The sequence below is a fragment of the Bos indicus genome, chromosome 10 (assembly GCF_029378745.1).
Source record: "Bos indicus isolate NIAB-ARS_2022 breed Sahiwal x Tharparkar chromosome 10, NIAB-ARS_B.indTharparkar_mat_pri_1.0, whole genome shotgun sequence".
Classification (NCBI taxonomy): domain Eukaryota; kingdom Metazoa; phylum Chordata; class Mammalia; order Artiodactyla; family Bovidae; genus Bos; species Bos indicus.
This window is the reverse complement of record NC_091769.1, coordinates 52,693,951-52,713,255: the sequence shown is the minus strand read 5'-3', so window position 1 is coordinate 52,713,255 and position 19,305 is coordinate 52,693,951. Positions and strand designations below refer to the sequence as shown.

Below are 19,305 nucleotides of genomic sequence, written 5' to 3'. Positions count from 1 at the left end.
CTGCCTATCACTATTGATCTCAGTAAAATAGGGACCTGGCTGACTGGTCATGGTTATTTATCTCTTTCTCCTTGTAAAGTTATTCCTTTTTCTCCTTTCCATACTGTTCTCTGTGTAAATTACTATGTGCAGTCTATACATAGGGAGTGAGGAGCTATACTCCCCTTCCTTTAGGGCAGAGTATCCAAATCAATCATTTTGAATTCTGCATGGGAGATTTGTCTGTTCTTTCCCATTTATGTCCTGGAGAAGGGAATGTCCTGAAGAACCCACTCCAGTATTCTTGCCTGGAAAATTCCATGGACAGAGGAGCCTGATGTGCTACAGCCCATGGGGTTGCAAAGAGTCAGATATGACTGAGCATGCATGCACATCCCATTTATGTATTTATTCAGTCACTTGCTTATATCAGTATATGCTCAAAGATATTCATTTTCATATTTTGAATTAAAAAAAAAAATTTGGCCCATGCTGCACATCTTGGGGATCTCAGTTCCCCAGCCAAGAACTGAGCCCAGGCTACAACAGTGAAAGCAGCAAGTCTAACACTAGACCGCCAGTGAAAGTGTTAGTCATTCAGTCGTGTCTGACTCTTTGCGACCCCGTGGAGTGTACACACCAGGCTCTTCTGTCCATGGAATTCTTCAGGCAAGCATACTGGAGTGGGTAGCCATTCCCATCTCCAAGGGATCTTCCTGACCCAGGGATCAAACCCAAGTCTCTTGCGTTGCAGGCAGATTCTTTACTGTCTTAGCCATCAGGGAAGCCCAGACCACCAGGGAACTCTTTAACTTTTATACTTTGGATTTTAATCCAATATTGTTATTCAGTTGCTAAGTCGTGTCCGATTCTTTGTGACCCCATGGGCACACTAGGCTCGTCTGTCGTCCACTATCTCGCATTGCTCAAACTCATGTCCACTGAGTCTGTGATGCTATCTAACCATCTCATCCTCTGCCGCCCCCTTCTTTTGCCTTCAGTCCCTCCCAGCATCAAGCTCTTTTGCAGTGAGTTGGCTCTTCACATTAGGTGGCCAAAGTATTGTGGGAGTTTCAGCATCAGTCCTTCCAATGAATACTTAGGATTGAGTTCCTTTAGGATTGACTGATTTGATCTCCTTGCAGTCCAGGGGACTCTTGAGAGTCATTTCCAGCACCATAATTCAAAAGCATCAATTCTTTGGCACTCGGCCTTCTTTTATAGTCCAACTCTCATATCCGTACGTGGCTACTGAAAAATCATAGCTTTGAATCCAAGACCACTTTGTTTATTTTGTCGCTCAGGGTGTTCTAGCTTTGGCCCCTAGGCACTCCAAAGTCTCTTTGACATACCTTCATCATTGTGGCTTTTTTTTTTTTTTTTTTTTACTTTAAAAGCCTTTTCTACTTTATAACACAGCAAGATGCTCCAGGCTTAGCTTATATATTTCCTACTCCAGTCCTAGAATCAGCCATTTCTTTAAGGAGCTCTTGTTCCTTTAGGGGGAAAATTTATTGATATTAGAAACCAAGATTTGGGCCCTAGGTATGCTCACTGCAACAGAAACATTACTGCTCCTAAGCAATCTTGGCTTACAGAGCAGGGGAAAATGTTGTGTGTATTGTGTATAAACGTATTTATAAATATGTAACCATCCATCTTTATTAAGCTAAACATGAGTTTATACTGATATCTATGGTTCTAATCTCTTATCACAGGGATCATCCTAGTCTTCTCCCCTGGCATGTCTGTAACTCTCCACTCCAACAGTGAGAAATGGGGCTCCAACATCTGCCATCCATTTACTTGTTCAATTCCTGTGTATATATTTAGTGGTTTCAGAATTGCTAGCCCATCCCTCTGTGGGAAGCAACTTTATTGGCAACAGTGAAATAGTATGGTATTTGCTTTTGGACTTGGAGACTCCACTCGTTTCCAGAGTTTCTTTTTCCTTACATGGTTTAGTGAGGTGGTTTCGTATATTTGTAATCCAGTTAGATTCTTTTAATCTTACGACTTTTTGAAAGAGAGAAATTGGAAGATAAAGACTCGGCCTTCAGGGCCCAGAGTTAGAGAAAGCTTGTGAACGATTCATTTTCTTATATCTATCCACTGTTTGGTGGCTCCACGCCTCTGGATGATAGGGTTCTTACAATCTTTTCTCCCCTCTGCTTGCTTTGGTTCCTACCTGGTTGGTATGGACTGAATGTTTATGACCCTGCCAAAATAAAATGTTAAAGTCTTAATGTTTAATGATATTTGGAAGTGGGGCTTCTGGGAGGTAATTAGGATTCAATGAGGTCATGAGGGTGGGGTCCTCATTATGGGTTTAGTGGCTTTAAGAGAAGAAAGAGTGAGAGATCTCTCTCTTCATACACACACATGTGCTGAGATGAGGACGAAAGAGACATTCTCCATCTGCAAGAAGCCTGGAAGAGATCTCTCATCAGGAGCTGAATCAGCCAGCACTGTGATCTTGGAATTCCTAGCCTCCAAAACTGTGGGAAATTTCTGCTAAGCCCACTTACTCCATGGTGCTTTGTTAGCATAGCCTGAGCAGACCAACACACCATTATATGTAGAAATAGGAGAGGCACCCCTGGGCTGTTGAGGGGCTCTTTCTTTTAAAATTTATTTATTTTTAATTGGAAGATAATTGGTTTATAATTGTGTTGATTTCTACCATACATCAACATGAATCAGCCAAAGGTATACATATGTCCCCTCCCTCCCATCTCCCACCCCATCCTGCCCCTCTAGGCTGTCACAGAGCATTGGGTTTGAGCTCCCTGCGTCGTAGCAAATTCCCACTGGCTGTCTATTTTACATATAGTAATGTGTATGTTTCAGTACTACTCTCCCAATTCGTCCCATCTTCTCCTTCCCCTATTCCCACCAAGTCTGTGCTCTATGTCTGCATCTCTCTTTCTTAAACTGAGTTCCGCTGATTCCCTTTCTGCCTTTAAACAACAAAGTGAAAGTGAAGTCGCTCAGTCGCATCCGACTCTTTGCGACCCCGTGGACTGTAGCCTACCAGGCTCCAGCGTCCATGGGATTCTCCAGGCAAGAATACTGGAGTGGGTTGCCATTTCCTTCTCCAGGGGATCTTCCTGATCCAGGGATCGAACCCGGGTCTCCCTCATTGCAGGCAGACGCTTTAACCTCTCAGCCACCAGGGAAGCCCTTTAAACAACAAAGGGACCCCTCTTTCTCCCAGTGCATCTGGGATAGGAGTTGGGTCCAGATAAGGTTCTTAGTGGTACTGCAGGGTAAAGCCTCTCCCTTGGAGTTGCCTGAGGATATCTGATGGGACACCTTTGACAAAAACCAGCAATAGAATCAAAGGAATGCTTGTCAGGGGAAGGATTATAATTACGATCTTTGGAGGAAAGCATAACCTTTTTTCCCAAGCAGAGTGAGGCCAAGTGAGAGGAGGACCTGGTTTTAAAAGCAGGAAGCTGATTCATGTCAATGTATGGCAAAAACCACTACAATAGTGTAAAGTAATTAGCCTCCAATTAAAATACATTAATTAATTTAAAAAAATCAGGAAGCATGCTGAGGAGTGTTGTGGTGTGCACTCATAGGTGGTTCAGAGCTGGAATCCAGTCCTAGCTGTTGAGTGCAGTTGGCTGTACTGCACTGTGGGCTGCTCTGTTGACTGGTGGGATCTGTGGCAGGTCCTGTCTGATGACCCTGGAGGCACTTTGTCAACCTTAACCTTGCAGTGTGGATGTGAATGACAGTCCAAATTTCCAAGTTAAAAGCCTCCCCTTCCTTGAGGCAGGTTTTTCCCCCAGGATGCTGAATGTGTGTTTTTAGCTGCTTTAGACAAGTCAGTGTCTTTGCCCTAGAACACTCTAATCACTTCATACAAATAGAGAAGTCAAAGGAACGGTCACTAGCATAGGAAATAGAAAGAAGCCTGAAGCTTGGGAGAATGTGTCACCCTCCATTTTTTTTTTTTTTTTAAACCCCTTAACTTCCAGGGAGGGACTTCCTTTCATTGTCTCCCGGCTGTGTTTCTTCCTTTTCCTCTTTATTTTTTCTCTTTTCTTTGTAGTGTTTTTTTTTGTTTGGTAAATCATGTCTAGGAGTTAAAAAAAAAAAATTACTTTTATTGCCTGTTTCATTTCACAGTTTGGCACCTGTTTTGATTATGAGTGTCTGCTTCCTGCCGCCCTCAGGACAGTTGAAGGGTGCGGGGTAAATTTATATAGGGCTTGACACCATGAATTCCACTGCTACGACCCAGAGAGTCTCCCATCAGAGAGATCTACCCAGAAAACAAATTACACTTTGGTATTTAATGCAGAGTCTTTCTAAATTGAGCCCCTAGGAAAAAATGAAAACACTCAAGTACTTTCTCTTTTTGCTCTTTTGTCCTATGTGGTCATCATTTTAACCACCCAAATTAAAGTGTATGTGTTAATGTTCTACATTAGGCTAATGTCTGGAGGTTCATTGTGGACATTACCATTCAGAGTAGCTTAATGTTTAATATACAAGCATCTAGAAGAGTTCTTAGTACATAGTCTGAGTATTTAAGAGTTAATTAGATCATCATTATTATTTTTTAATGTATGTTTTTAATTTGTTTATTCGGCTGCACTGGGCCCTGGTTGTAGTATGCGGGATCTTTTTTAGTTGCAGCTTGTGAACTCTCAGGGTTTCCCTGGTGACTCAGGCAGTAAAGAATCTGCCAGCAATGCTGGAGACCTGGGTGAACTCTCAGTTTCAGCACGTGGGATCTAGTTTCCTGACCAGGGATCGAACCTGCCCCCCCACCCCCACCCCCACTTAGGGAGCAGGAAGTCTTAGCCACTGGACCACCAGGGAAGTCCCATTATTATTATTATTACTACAAACTAAAGAACTGCTCCCATGTTGCATGTTGTGGGGCAGTAAGACAAAGAGGGGGCTTGGGACCTAACACCAGTATTCGGTGTAGGTGGAGGAAATAAACTGGAATTGCTGCTGTGTGTTACTGGCTTGGGAGATGTGATGGTGGGCATGGGAATGATCCCTGAGCAGAGATTTGGATTCTAAAAACTTGGAACTAGGGAGCTTTGAAAGTTTCTCATGTAATGAAAGTCAGGGTATGTTAGATGGTCTCTGAAAGCCTCTCTACCTTTAGAATGTGATTCTGTGTAGCTTCCCCCCTACTTGGAGTAGAAGAAGGAGGGGCTGGAGGTGAGCATTGGGAGGTTAAGGCAGCGGCCCCCAAAGTTTTTGGCATCAGGGGCCAGTTTTATGGAAGACAGTTTTTCCACTGGGGGTGGGGTGGGGATGATACAAGTGTGTGACATTTACTGTGTACTTTATTTCTGTTATTACATTGTGATATACAATGAAATAAGCATACAACCCACCATAATGCAGAATCAGTGGAAGCCCTGAGCTTGTTTTCCTATAACTGAATGGGATGGGAGACAGTGACACCCCAAGTGTGTTGTGCTCCTGTGAGAATCTAATGCTGCCCTTGATCTGACAGGAGGTGGAGCTTAGGTGGTAATATGAATGCTGGGTAGTGGCTATAAACACAGATGAAGCTTCACTCTGCTGCTCACCTCCTGCTATGCAGCCTGGTTTGTAACAGGTCATGGACTTCTATTGGTCTGTATCCCAGGGGTTGGGGACTGCTGGGTTAAGGGATTTTGTAGAGGAGAAGGAAAAGGAGTGACTTTTTCTTCTAGGTTGGTTTCTTTTCTCAATGTGTTTTCTGGCATTCTCAGAGTAAAAGGAGTTTCCATATGCTTCTGCAATTGGTGTTAATTAAATGCAGACCATACCTCTTCAGCCCTTCTTGGCACACCCTTATAGGTTCAGCTGCAACTCAGGATAATGGGTGACTGCCAGAGGGAGGGAAAAAAGTAATATTCCATAAAATTAGGTAAGGTCTGGCTTAGAATTCTTTGAACATAAAGGCCAGGTTATCCATTTTTATTTGCACTCTAGCCCCCTGCCCCCGCTGCAAACACATCCTTGGGGAGAGGAAATCAGCACAGCAGAGACTTTGTACAGGGCTGAAAGGGAGAGAGTTAGAGGTGAGCAAGGGAGGCATCTCCGTTTTATCTTTGTGTTTTAATTTTTGTGGTAATTAACACTCCTTGAAGGGCTTCCCAGGTGGCAATAGTGGTAAGAGCTCGCCTGCCAACGCAGGAGATGCGGGTTCCATCCCTGGTTTGGGAAGATCCCCCGGAGTAGGAAATGGCAACCCACTCCAGTATTCTTGCCTAGAGAATCCCGTGGACAGAGGAGACTGGTGGGCTGTAGTCCATGGGGTCGCAGAGTCAGACACTACTGAAGTGACTGAGCATGCACACGTGCACAACACTCCTTGAAGGAGTTGACCTTCCTCCATTATCTAGTTATCCCACTCTGGTTGGGCTCTTTGGCCTTCCGCTCCAGTGACAAAGTTCCCGGCAAGGCCACCTTTGATCTCCATCCTGGTCTTCCTCTGTTTATCAGCAGTGTTTGGCTTATCTGAGCACTCCTTCCTTCTGGAAACATCAGCCTCTCTCAGCCTCCAGGCCACCATCGTTTCCTAGTCTCCTCCTGTCCCACTGACTTCTGCTCCTTCTCTTCTTGACTTCCTGATGTTGGAGTGCCAAGGCCTGGACCTTCCTGTGGATCTTACTAAATGCAGATGATGATTCAGTGGATCTGGGGTGGGATGTAGGATTTTGCATTTCTTTTTTAAAAACTTAACTAATTTTTGGCTGCATTGGGTCTTCACTGCTGGGCACAAACTTTCTCCCGACCAGCGGGAGCTCCTCTCTAGTTGCGGTATGCAGGTTTCTCATTGTGGTGGCTTCTCTTGTTGCAGAGCAGAGGCAACAAGAGAAGCCTGGCTTGGAATAACACCTTGACTCTTTCTGGTGAGTTTTCACCCCACTTGGATTAAGACCCAGCATCTTCCTGAGACCCACAGACCCTCATGGTTTTTGTCCTGCCCTCTGCTCTGCCCTCCCACCCTCCTCTGCATATCTCCACTTGTGTTTTGCCCAGGTCAGCTTTCGTGCTGATTCTCCCATGCGCCCAGCACATCCCTTCCTCTGTGGCTCCAACTTGCCCTCTACTTGGCCCTAGCCTGCCTTACAGAGATCTCTTCCTCTCTTTCAAATCAGATGTTCCTGTCTCAGAGAGACCTCGATTGCCTACTGTATCTGATGATGGACCTTCACCACCACCACCTTGCTCTCTCTCCTCACCCCGCTCTATTTCTTCATGGCACGGGCCACTGTGAGTTACTTGCTATCTCTTCCCTCCCCCTCAACCCCCTGAATGTAAGTCTAAGAGGGGACTCTTGTCTCTTCTCGGAACTGTTCTAGGAGAGGGTCTAGCATGGCTTTCAATAGGAACTCATTAGAGATTAAATAAAACGTTAGTACCAGCGTATCCTGGATGAGCTGGATGACCACTGATCTCTACCTCTCATTCCAATGCCTCGTTTATAATGGTTTAGGTTGCAGGTTATATTATCATATTTTAATTGTTGTAAACTCTTGGGAAAGAACTGAGGTGGACTGGGCACACAAGTGAGGCCGTTATACCACGAGAAGAACCAGTGTTTTCGTGGCAGCCTGCACAAGGGAAGGTTTCTGCCTTGTAAGGGTGACTGTCTTCCTGTTCACAGCATGTATGGTGATTTAATTTCAGCAAAATTTACATTATCATGCATTTAAAATTCATGTTGTGAAGTTGGATTGTATTGGTTTTAAAAATCATATTTGTATTTAACATGCAGATTTGTCTTGATTTTCTTGTGTCATAAGAACTAAAATAGTCTTATATTTGCATGCTAAGTGAGCACAAAGGGCCTTGCAGAATGTTTTTTCTTTAGAGGCATATGTACATTATGCAAGCACATGAAAGACTAAATAGGAATTAATCAGTATTACAAATGCAGCTGAGGACAGGGACACCCAGGAACAGGTCTTAACTTCCCAAAGTGCTTGTGAAAAGCTATTTTTGACAAAACAGGGATAGTATAGTCTCTAAGTGGGCCATTAAATTTTAGCATGCTTTCAAGAGAGAAATTTTAAAATACTTATATTCATATGAATTCAAAAGAATATACATACTGACAAACCCTGAAAGGCTTGAATATATAACACTTTAGTTTGTTTATATAACTGAAACTTCAAGTTCTGATTACTGATTCAATTTCTGGCTATTGGAAAACAGTATGAATTGTGAAACTTCTTACTGGAGACATCTGTATCAAATATAGATATTTAAATATAAGATAGAGATGATGTGGTTGATAGCTTTTACCCACCAGTGCCAGGGCCTGACTTAGGAAGGCATGCAGGAGAAGCTCCCAGTTCTAGTTTCTCCCCAGACCTTTGTGCCATCCCCTGGCTCCTGGAACAAGAGCAGAAGGGATTCTGTACTTAGGAATGGGGCCCACGAGGGAGACAGATTCTTGCTCTAAGGAGAAGTGATGGTTGCTCCACATGTGTTTCATTTGTGTATATGTGTTCATTTATATCCTGATCACTTATGTCATAGTCCCTTTGGGCTGCTCTAATGAAACCCCAAGGCTGGTGGCTTATAAACAACAGAAGCTTGTTTCTCATTCTGGAGGCCGAAGGTGGCAGCATGTGGTGTTCTTGTGACGCCCTCTTCTTGGTTCATAGCTGGTGCTCTCATGCTGCGTCCTCATGTGGTGGAAGGGACTAGGGATCTTGGAGTGGTGTCTCTTTTATAAGGCCACTGGTCCTATTCACAAGGGCTCCATCCTCATAATCTAAATATCTTCCCAAGGCCCCACCTCCTAATGCCATCTGCTAGTAGGGGGGAAGTATGTGTTAGTATTTCAACATTTGAGACTGGATTTTGGGAGGACAGACATGCAAACCATATGCACTTCCAGGTAGAATCTGAGGCTCTCATATTTACAAATGAGCCCAGTGATGTGGAGCAGTAAAGTCACGGAGACTAGGTAGGGCAGAAGACAGCAGAATATGAAATCAGGGACAGGGTGGGAGTGCTTTGGGAAAGGAGAGAGGGAGCCAAGGATCGTGGAAATGTTCAGAGCATCTGAAACTTCAGTCAGCTCTTCAGTTATCTGAGTAACTGGTAAGAACATGACGCCAGTGGTTGGGGTGACTTTGAGGTCTGGGAGAGTTCCCCTCCCACTGCTGCCCACCCAGGACGATTCTGGGGCCGAAGATGGCACTGCGGAACAAAATCCCTGGTGTCATCAAACTTTGGGACCATAACTGTCTTGAAGAACAGACCTGAATTGATACATGTGGGACTCTGCTGGGTTTCTATTTTGTGTGTTTATATTTTGGTTTTGGTCATACGTCGGGATTTTGGTTCCCTGACCAGGGATCAAACCCTGGCTGGTGAAAGCTCTGAGTCCTAACCACTGGACTGCCAGGGAATTCCCATAGGTTTCTATTTTAGAAGGCTAATTTTAATTTTATTTTTTAATATTTTGGATGACTTCACAGTATCATCATCTTTTTGTTTTTAATAGTCACACTGTATGATACTCAGGCTTCTGTGGACGGTTCCAGATGTCTGTTATTCCCAGTACAGTGTTTCTGGGTCCCATGGAAACGACTGTGATTGATACATTTTTGAGACTGGGTGGTTTGTGAATCGATGCCCACAGGGATGTCTCTGGACCCTTCTCTTCCAGGGGGCTCTGGATTTTGTAATCATTTGGACAAGTTTGTTCATGATGCCAACTCCCTCAGTCTTTTTCCCTGATGAGGACAAAGATGGACAGATTTTCCTGGTTTGATCTTTTTCAAGGACCAAGAAGAACTACTTTGCAGAGGGTGTCACATACCTTCCAGGGGAGGATGTTTAGCTTTGGAATTCACTTTGCAGAAATCCTCTTTGAAGAGGCTCCAGGAATGAGGCTTGTTACAACTGGCATTGTTGAAATTCCAGAGGGTTCCTTTACTCCCTTTAGGAGATGCTTGATAACCCCAGGACCTAATTTCTACTTTTGGAACACACGCATCTTGTGTACGTGGCATCTAGAGGTGGGAAGAAAAGCCACAGTAATGCTGACAATCGGAGTTTAGTGTTTTAAACGGTGATACACATTCCAGTTGGAGGTAGTGGGCTTGCGAGAAGGGAAGGCATGGAGATTTGTTATGGAAACCCTTGGCTTTTTTGTTTTACTTGTTGAAGTTTTAAAAGGGATTCAGAGCTGTTTGAATCATACATGATTTGTTAATTCTTCCATTCATTTATGGGTGCTGGGATATGGCAAAGAGGAAGGCCACCCTGAGGGGTGACACACCCACTGAGTTTGGATAGACAAAAGACCCCTCTGCAGTGGGACATGGTGATGTGTTCTGGTTCACAGACATCCAGTGACCATGTCAGGATAACTACCAGATGCTGTGCAAGTGTTAGTTGCTCAGTCGTGTCCGACTCTTTGTGACCCTAGAGACTATAGCCTGGCAGGCTCCTCTGTCCATGGAATTTTCCAGGCAAAAATATTGGAGTTGTCATTTCCTTCTCCAGGGTCTGGTCTCTTCCTGACCAAGGGAATCAAACCCCGGGTCTCCTGCATTGCAGGCAGATTCTTTGCCATCTGAGCCATCAGGGAAGTCTACCAGATGCTGTGGGAAGCTGAAAGATGAAAATGTGGTTCCTGCTCAAGAGAGTGAAGGTCTTAGGGACAGAAGGTCTGGGTCTTACTCCCGACACTGCCCCCAAGCCAGGTTTGAGACCATGGGGGCAATTACTGTCCCTCAGAGCTTATGCATCTCAAATGGGAGAAATTATCAATAGACTCCTCACAAGTGGGGCTGCAAGGATCTGACCAGATAAGATGATGTAAGGGAGAGCCTGGGGTGGTTGCACCCTGGCTGGCCCATGGGGTCACACAGAGTCAGGCACGACTGAGTGACAGCACACAAACGGACTGATGGACGGTAACTGCATGTGTGTGGTGTTGAGGGGGGCTTTTGAAGTTAAAATGCAACGACAACGCTGTATTGATATGTTTTGTGCTCAGGCTCCATATGGAAACTGTAGCACATATGTCATGGATCTGTTATGTCTGGTTAAGAACTTGTCTGCGGACCTGGCAACATAAAGACACGCGTTTATTCAGTCAATAACTATTTATTAAATTTCTACTCTGGACATACCACTGTGCTTTAGATTTCTCAACCCTCTGGTTTCTTAATTAGTTAGTAAATTATTTCAGGATGCTGGTGGTTAATGCTGTTTGGTTAACCAGTGGGGTTTTTAGCCTCTGCCTCAGAGGTATTTAAAAACGTTTTATGATCAAAGTCAGCTTTCTTGTGGCCATAAATGCCACACGGCACTTCTTTTTCACTTATTATTTCCTACTTCATTTAGCATACAATCTGTGATTTAATTTTCCCAAGTACGTTGTGAAGTCACCATTAATAATCTGACTTTAGAGATAGGAAAACTCTCAGAGAAGTTGTTTAACTTGTCCAGAGCTGGAATTTAATCTGAGTGCAGTGTTAGACCCATTTCTGGCCCTTGCACCTGGCTGTTCTCTCCATTACTGGTCTTCAGAATTGCAAACTTGGTGTCTTAGCCTTGCCTTGGTGGAAGAACTTTAAAAAATTTATTTATTTATTTTTGGCTGCTCTGGGTCTTTATTGTTGTTCAGGCTTTTTGCTAGTTTTGTCAAGTGGGGGCTACTCTCTAGTTTCGGTGTTCAGACTTCTCATTGCGGTGGCTTCTCTTGAAGCTCTGCAGGCATGCAGGCTTCAGTAGCTGCAGCACGTGGGCTCAGTATTTGTGGCTTGCAGATGCCAGAGAGTAGGCTCAGTAGTTGTGGTGCACTGGCTTAGTTGCTTCGTAGCATGTGGGGTCTTCCCGGATCAGGGATCGAGACCCATGTCTCCTGCATTGACAGGCAGATTCTTTATCACTGAGCCACCAGGGAAGCCCTGGAAGAACTTTTAGAAATAATTTCAGGGGTCAAGAGGGGAAGAAGGATGAATAACGTTTCTGAAACATTTTTTGGATGTGAATTCTGATTTCTTTTAGACCATGTGAAGTATAAAAGACCACTGAATTTTAAAGGTAAAGTGGGGAATATGAAAGAGGAGTGGGATCAAAACCAACAGAAGTGGAGCAGAGACTGATGTGGTGGGGGACCATCCATGGGGTGCGGCCGTAGAGGGCTGCACCTCAGAGGTGAGGTGAGGATCCCAGGGAGGCCAGCTTGGTGCCCATGCTCTGCCCTGACTGTCATCCGGGTAGTGAGTCCCTGTGACCCCTGATCTTCAGACCCCTGGTTGATTCTCCAAAGTCTACAACCATAGTATAAAAGGAGCCTTCCTACAGGCTTTTCTTTTCTCTTTGCCACCCTCCCTTTTTGTGCAAGGTGACTTTGAGGGGAAGCTACAGCACTCAGTATTGTAATCTTCCCCCACCACCCCAGGTAGAAAAGTTTTGGTCATCATGCTCATTTTAGGACATTCAAATCATACTTAAGTCTGTAAGGTAGACAGCCACTCTGCCATCATTTTCAAGCCTCAGCCTATTTTTGAAATTGTTTTCTCAGGGAATTCAGAAGACTTGTGTGTGAGACATTTCCTTTGAAATCTTATAAGTTTGTTTAGTTTCCTTTATTGTTGTTTTTTTTTTCCCTACAGAATGGATGGATGGAGGGATTGATAGATAGGAAGAAAGAAATAGACAGAAAATAAAGCTTACTTTAGGCAAGGCTGCCTCTTTCTGTCCTGTTTGGGAGTACATTGAAAGATTGGCATGCACTTTGCTTTGTTGTTGACTGTTCCACACTCTGATTTTCACTTTTATGTTGCTGAGGGTCTAATGTGGCTACTCCTGCACAAAATTCATTCTTCCCACCAGTCCTACAGGCAAGTCCTTTTGGAGTGAACATTTTGTCCACTCATAAGAGGTGTTAACTTGTATTGTTAGACTGGCAGTGGCTTCCCTCTGAATGAGGCAGTCACCAAAGCCCATTCAGGGGAAATTAATTTTTGGTTGGTGGCTCATTTCTTATTTTCTGGAATGACGTTTATGACTGTACACGGGCTCGTCAGCTCCCTGTCCCTACTTTAAACATTCTCTTAAATAACTTGCATGACCAGATAGAATTATTCATTCCAAGCAAATGTCCAAAGACAGAGTCCCTGTCCTGTGCCAGGTGCCCTACTGGGTGCTGGGGCCTGGCTGATGGGGACTGCTGTGCTCTGGATGGAGGGCAAAGCACGGTGGGGAGGTTTCTCATCATCTGGCTGAATATCTTCAGTAGCCATGAGGGCCTCTGGGATGGGCCGGAGGTGGAATGGGCTGGAGGTGGCACTGGGAACTTGAGTAGGGGGTGAGGGTGGGGGTGGGAGTTGTGGCCTGGCATTGTGACTAATCTCCAGGCTCAGCTGGTAACATGTGATGGCCCAGAGAGGAAATGTTTCTATCTGGCATATGTTCATAGTTCTGCCAAGTGCTAAGCTCTTTGTTCTTACACACACACTCATTGATCTTGCTAACTAAAGCAATTATCATCATTTAGTGGTCTTTCCCAAAAGCATTATTTCCACTCCAGAACACCTCTTTTATTTGCCAAGTGCCACAATGTTACATCCTGGCAATTGGTCAGCATTTACTGCCAAATTATGTAAGTCCTCGGTTGGGTTTAGTCCCTGACTGAACAAGTGTGCTATGGTAGAATGCATTAGGAGGGTGATACAGCCTAGTGGCTGAAGACAGAGATCAGCTGTCCTTAAATCCATTCATTAATTCAGTGTTTACACTGTGATTGGGAAGGAAATCCACATTTGCTTATGACACCCGTGCCCAGGTGAGAAATGTCATTCTGTGAAAATCCCGGATTGAGGTCTGTTGTCAAGGAAATGTAAATTGTGGACATTTCATGAAATTCACATATGCGGATTAATTTGCTAACAGGGAGCTAAGAATGTAATAAACCAAGGTGGCCTTACTCAAAGATTGAAATGTAATTAGTGTTGACTGTAGTGTAGCAGCTAATGAAAAGGACTACAAACCTTACAAAAGAATTTTATTAATAAATATTAGGAGAAATATTTTCATAGAAAACTCAGCCTCAGTGTAAGAGGAGATTATGGGTAAAATGACTTCATTTAGTAAATATTTTTAAAAAGCATCACACTGAATAAATTTTTACAGAAGCTCTTCTGTTAAAAATAATATTTGTTATAAGTTTTAATGAGTACAGACTCTACTAGAGATGCAGAATAAAACATGCCAGCACTGCTTGGAAATGAGAGATCAAGACACACCCCTTGGTCATTGTGGTCTTGGCCTGCATGCGTTGTTTCATCTAAGCCACGTTTGCTGTTCTTGTTCTAGGATTAAGTGTTTTACAAACATTATTAATTTTGTCCAGCTGGATATGCTAGAAATCCCCTTTATAAAAATCCCAGTCAGGGACTTCCCTGGTGGTCCAGTGTCTAAGACTGTGTGTTGCCAGTGCAGAAGGCTTGGGTTTGATCCCTGGTCGGGGAACTAAGATCCCACATGCTATTTGGCATGGCTAAAAGAGTAAAAAAGAAAATCCCACTCAGAAGATAGTAAAGGAATAAAAATTAAACCTCCAAAGACAAAGAACGGCAGTGGAGACTTAGTGGAGGAGAGCTCTGAAGCAAGTGGGGTGGTAATTATTAACAGCAGGGTGAGAGATGCTTCATCCTGAGGTACCTGCAGTGTATAAATGAGGTGATTTGCCTGTGGAGCTGCTGAGTGGCTCAAAAGTGGAAGGCATAGGTCACTGTGGAAGGCAGGGTTCAGGGCCAACCCGATATGTAGGTGCTTTGAGAACTGGGGCAGTTAGATTTCCAGGGTCTCTGCTTTGTACCGGATATCTGAGCATCCCCTGCCCTTTCCCTCACCCCCAAGCAGCAGATTAGAGCTCTCTTCTCTGGGGAAACTGAACTGGAATGATGTTGGAAGCAGGCATGGGTGACTGAAAACGGAATGATGTTGGAAGCAGTCATAGGTGACTGAAAACGGCTGCTGAATTCATGCTGGGACCTCCATGTTGCTCCCCTGCCCTGTCCCAAAGGCCAGCAGCCAGCCCTGTTGCAGCCCCAGCAGTGGCCTGGAGGATTCTTGGGAAATCAGTTGGCTCCAGAGAAAAATGACCCCAGACACTGAAATGTGCGAATCCTTTAGTGGAAAGCTCAGCACTTTCCCTTCCACATAACTTGGAAGTTTGCCAGTTAATAATTCCTCTCCATATATACAGATCCTCCAACCTGCTTTTACTATTATATTAATATTTCCTTCTTAAATAGGATCAGGCAGCCAAAGATCCGAGTCATATTAGGAAGGCTTTCAACATGACAGACGGGGGCCCAAACAAACCAGAAAGGAGAAAACTTGCAGAAGATGGAGATGTTGCAGACAGCAGAGAAACTGCATTTTTTGAAAAAAGTTATAATATAATATACTATAATAAAGAGCTTCTCAGAGTGAGAAGCTGTTTTCATGTTCAAAATGTGAACAGCACTTAAGAAAGAAAAACAATTAGAGAAGAATAAAGAAATAATGGAAATTAAAAATGAAATACTTGAATTTAAAAGAATTTGAGGATGTATTTCTAAAAAAATTAGAAAAAAAAGATGGAGCACAGGAGTAGATGAGAAAAGAAATATGAAAAATTGAAATTCAGTCTAGAAGACTCAACATTACTGATAATGCAAACACCAAGAACAGAAGAAAAGGATTCTCTGAACATTATCACAGAAATAATGTAAGAACATTTCATAGCACTAAAGTGAATTTCCAGATTGAAGGAATATGTTAAGTGCTCATGTTTTGTAAAAGCACCAGTTTAGTAAAATCCTCATGGGGTAATGTCATTTTGAAATTTTGGAACACCAAGGACAAAGAAAAGGTCATAAAAACTTTCAGAGAAAAATAAACAGGGCACGCACAGATGCTATCATAATAGCATCAGAATTCTTAATAGCATCCTTAGAACCTAGAAGATAATGAAGTAATATTTAAAAATCTGACGGGAAAGTTATTTTTAACCAGGATTCTAAATCCAGCTAGACTATCATTCAAAAGTAAGCATAGAATAAAGTCATTTTTCACAATACAAAGTCTCAAACAATTTTTTCCTTTTCTTTAAAAGTTATTGGAAGAAATTCTCTGGTGGCCTACTGCTGAGGGCACAGGTTTGATCTCTCATCAAGGAACTAAGATCCCACAAGCTGTGGGGTGTGGCCAAAAAAAAAGTTATTGAACTTGTGCTTCATCAGGACAGTTCTGTAACTAAGAAAGAGGAAGACAAAGAACTTGGGAAACAATGTAGCACAAAGGGAAGAGAGCAGCTGAATCCTAATGTTGGGGGGGAGGGTAGGTCATCACAGGATAAGATGGTACTCTTATCATCTGCAAATTAATACTGGAAAGCATCTAATGGATGTAATATAGCTGATGAAGAGATTTAAGGGTAGAAAACAAGATAAGTAAAAACAGCAGTTACTACCTCTAGAAAAATTAAAGTTATAGGAGAAAGGAAAAATAACCAGAGTCTACCATTTGGCTGTTCAGTATATAGTATTATATTATCACAATAATGTAAACACAATTCGCTCTTGATTTTATTGTTGGGAAGCTAACAGAATGAGAAATTCATGTGTTGTATGTGTGTGTGTGATCTACAATATGTAAAAATGATAGGTTAAGAAATCACAGCTAGGTATTTTAGTCAGCAACATGGAGGAGAAAGAGCTACAATTTGCAATTGGTTTCCTCTGAGGAATGTGATCAGGATTGGGGATAGGAAACTGAAAAGTACAGGTTTTCATTATATCTTATTTTACGTTGGTTAAAAATTAAATTATTTAAAATGTTAGTAATATCACTCTGAAAATGCAAGTAGACATTATAAACTCATTGCAATCAGTGAGATGATGAACACTGCAGGTACGTGTATCCAAGCTGTTCCTATCTGTTAAATGACAGGTGATATCTAACGTGATTTACATTTAAAATAACCATCAAGCAAACTGATGGTGCTAAGCTAGTGGTAAGAGACAGATATATCCAGGAAGGCCCGAGACAAATCAGAGAGACAAATGTGGATGGCTTCCCCGATGGCTCAGCAGGTAAAGAATCCACCTATGATGCAGGAGACCCAGATTTGATCCCTGGGTTGAGAAGATACCCTGGAAGAGGAAATGGCAACCCACTCCAGTATTCTCACCTGAAAAATCCCATGGACAGAGGAGCCTGGCAGGCTACAGTCCAAAAGGATTGCAAAAAGTTGGACACGACTGAGTGACGAAGCGTGAACGCATGTGGTGTAATTGAACTAAATCATTGGTAAGGGTATATTAAATGGGTATATATTGCATTGGCAGGTAGGTTCTTTACCACTAGTGCCACCTGGGAAGCCTATGCCATTGCTTAAAATAGAAACCACATCCAGCACCAATTAAACAGTGACAAAAATTAAATTATCTGTGTATTTGCCTACAAAAGAAATCTCAATACATTTAAAAAGAAAGAAATAATAGTGACTTCACTTTGTGTTTTTGGCTGCTCCATGCAGTTTGCAGATCTTAGTTCCCCAGCTGGGGACTGAACCTGTGCTCTCAGCACTGCAGTCCTAACCAGTGGAAGGCAGAGGGAACTACGGTGACTTCATTTTCTGACCATAGTGCAGTGCAAATATAACTTAACAACATAGATAAAGATTCCCCAAGCCAAAACAACACAGCAAACATACCGGATATGCAAAAACTTCCTCAAAAACAACTTTTTTGTCAAATAAATCAAAACCACGAATTGAAACTATCTAGAAAATAATAATAGAAACATTTCCATGGTGGAAACTACTGGCTGCCTTCCCAATGTCCATTCTCCTCTTTTTACCAACAGAACATTGACTTTGAGAGTGTCAATGACCAGCTTAAAAAAAAAAAAAGACAACATCCTATTTCCCAATCCTTTCTTGTAGGTGGGGATGACCTACAAGTCATCCTCATCCCCATCCATGATTAAGTTCTCACCAATAAGGTGCAAGGGATTACTGGTGGGTGAGCCCTCCAAGAAAGCTCTTTAAAAAGGTTGACGCATATGGCCTAATAAACTTGTGTGTGTGATGCTGGATCAGCTATCTTGTAATTATAAGTTGTCTAATACATGTTAAAAGTAGATGAGTAGAAAGATAAAAGAGGTATTCCTCAGAAATATCCTGGCATCTATTCCAGCTCTGAACTTCCTATCTCTGGGGGGGAAAATATCCTAATTCTTAAGTTGCTATTTGGCATCTGTTCATTAGGAACCAACACTATTCCTGACATAGTCACATATCAAAATTTGTGGACTATGATCAAAGAGTGAAAAACAAATGAAGCATACAAGTCAAGAAACTGGAAATACAACAGAATAAAGGAAAGCAGAAGGAAAGAATAATTATCAAACTAGACCTCAGTAAATTAGAAAATTAAGAAAAACAGAAATGATTGATAAGTCTAAGCTAGTTCTCTAGGGGAACAACAATTTAAAAAAATATGTAGACATGTATTTTACCTGCAAAAGTAATAGGTGAAGAAAGCACAAATGAAGCTAGAAAGTAAGAAATATAGAGGAGATGAAGTGATTTATACATTGCAAAATTCTCTGCAAATAAATTTGAAAATGTGGGTCAAATAGATGATTTTCTTGGAGAATATGTTACTAGAGTGATGCCAGAATAGAAAGAAAACTTAAAAATGCTGCTAACAGTGAAAAAAATAAGATAGCAGTTTTCTGTGACCAGTTGTTTTTGCTCTTCCTGCCTCTCCGTGGCTGTCGGAGTTTTCAGAGTGAGAGTAGTGAATTTCTGGTGAGAGAACCTCTGAGTGTGGGGTGGCTGGGGCGACCTGCCTAGTGATCTATATGGTCTCTTGACGAGGGTGGTCACACACAAGAGGGGTGAAGACAGTGATTCTTGGCATTGCTATGCTATGCTAAGTCACTTCAGTTGTGTCTGACTCTGTGTGACCCCATAGACGGCAGCCCACCAGGCTTCCCCGTCCCTGGGATTCTCCAGGCAAGAACACTGGAGTGGGTTGCCATTTCCTTCTCCAATGCATGAAAGTAAAAAGTGAAAATGGAGTCGCTCAGTCGTGTCCAACTCCTGGCGACCCCATGGACTGCAGCCTACCAGGCTCCTCCGTCCATGGGATTTTCCAGGCAAGAGTACTGGAGTAGGGTGCCATTGCCTTCTCCAGATTCTTGGCATTAGGACCCATCAGAAAATAAAGAGACCTGAATTTTCAGGTTTTAATAGCAATTTTCAGGTCCTTATGTTCCTTAAACTTTTTTGTTTAAAAAAAATTTTTATTTTTAATC

The 19,305-nt window shown here is 42.8% G+C and overlaps 1 protein-coding gene across 2 annotated transcripts in view; it reads left to right on the top strand.

Moving 5' to 3' along the window:
* CGNL1 (cingulin like 1) overlaps nucleotides 1-19,305 on the top strand; it is a 170,208-nt gene that overhangs the window by 40,831 nt on the left and 110,072 nt on the right. Inside the window, exon 2 of one of the 2 annotated variants that reach the window (XM_019968767.2) lies at nucleotides 7,110-7,224. The exons of the other annotated variant lie outside the window; for it this stretch is intronic. The gene's annotated coding sequence lies outside the window, so the exon portion shown is untranslated. The remainder of the gene's footprint in view (nucleotides 1-7,109; nucleotides 7,225-19,305) is intronic. 2 annotated transcript variants of the gene reach the window in all.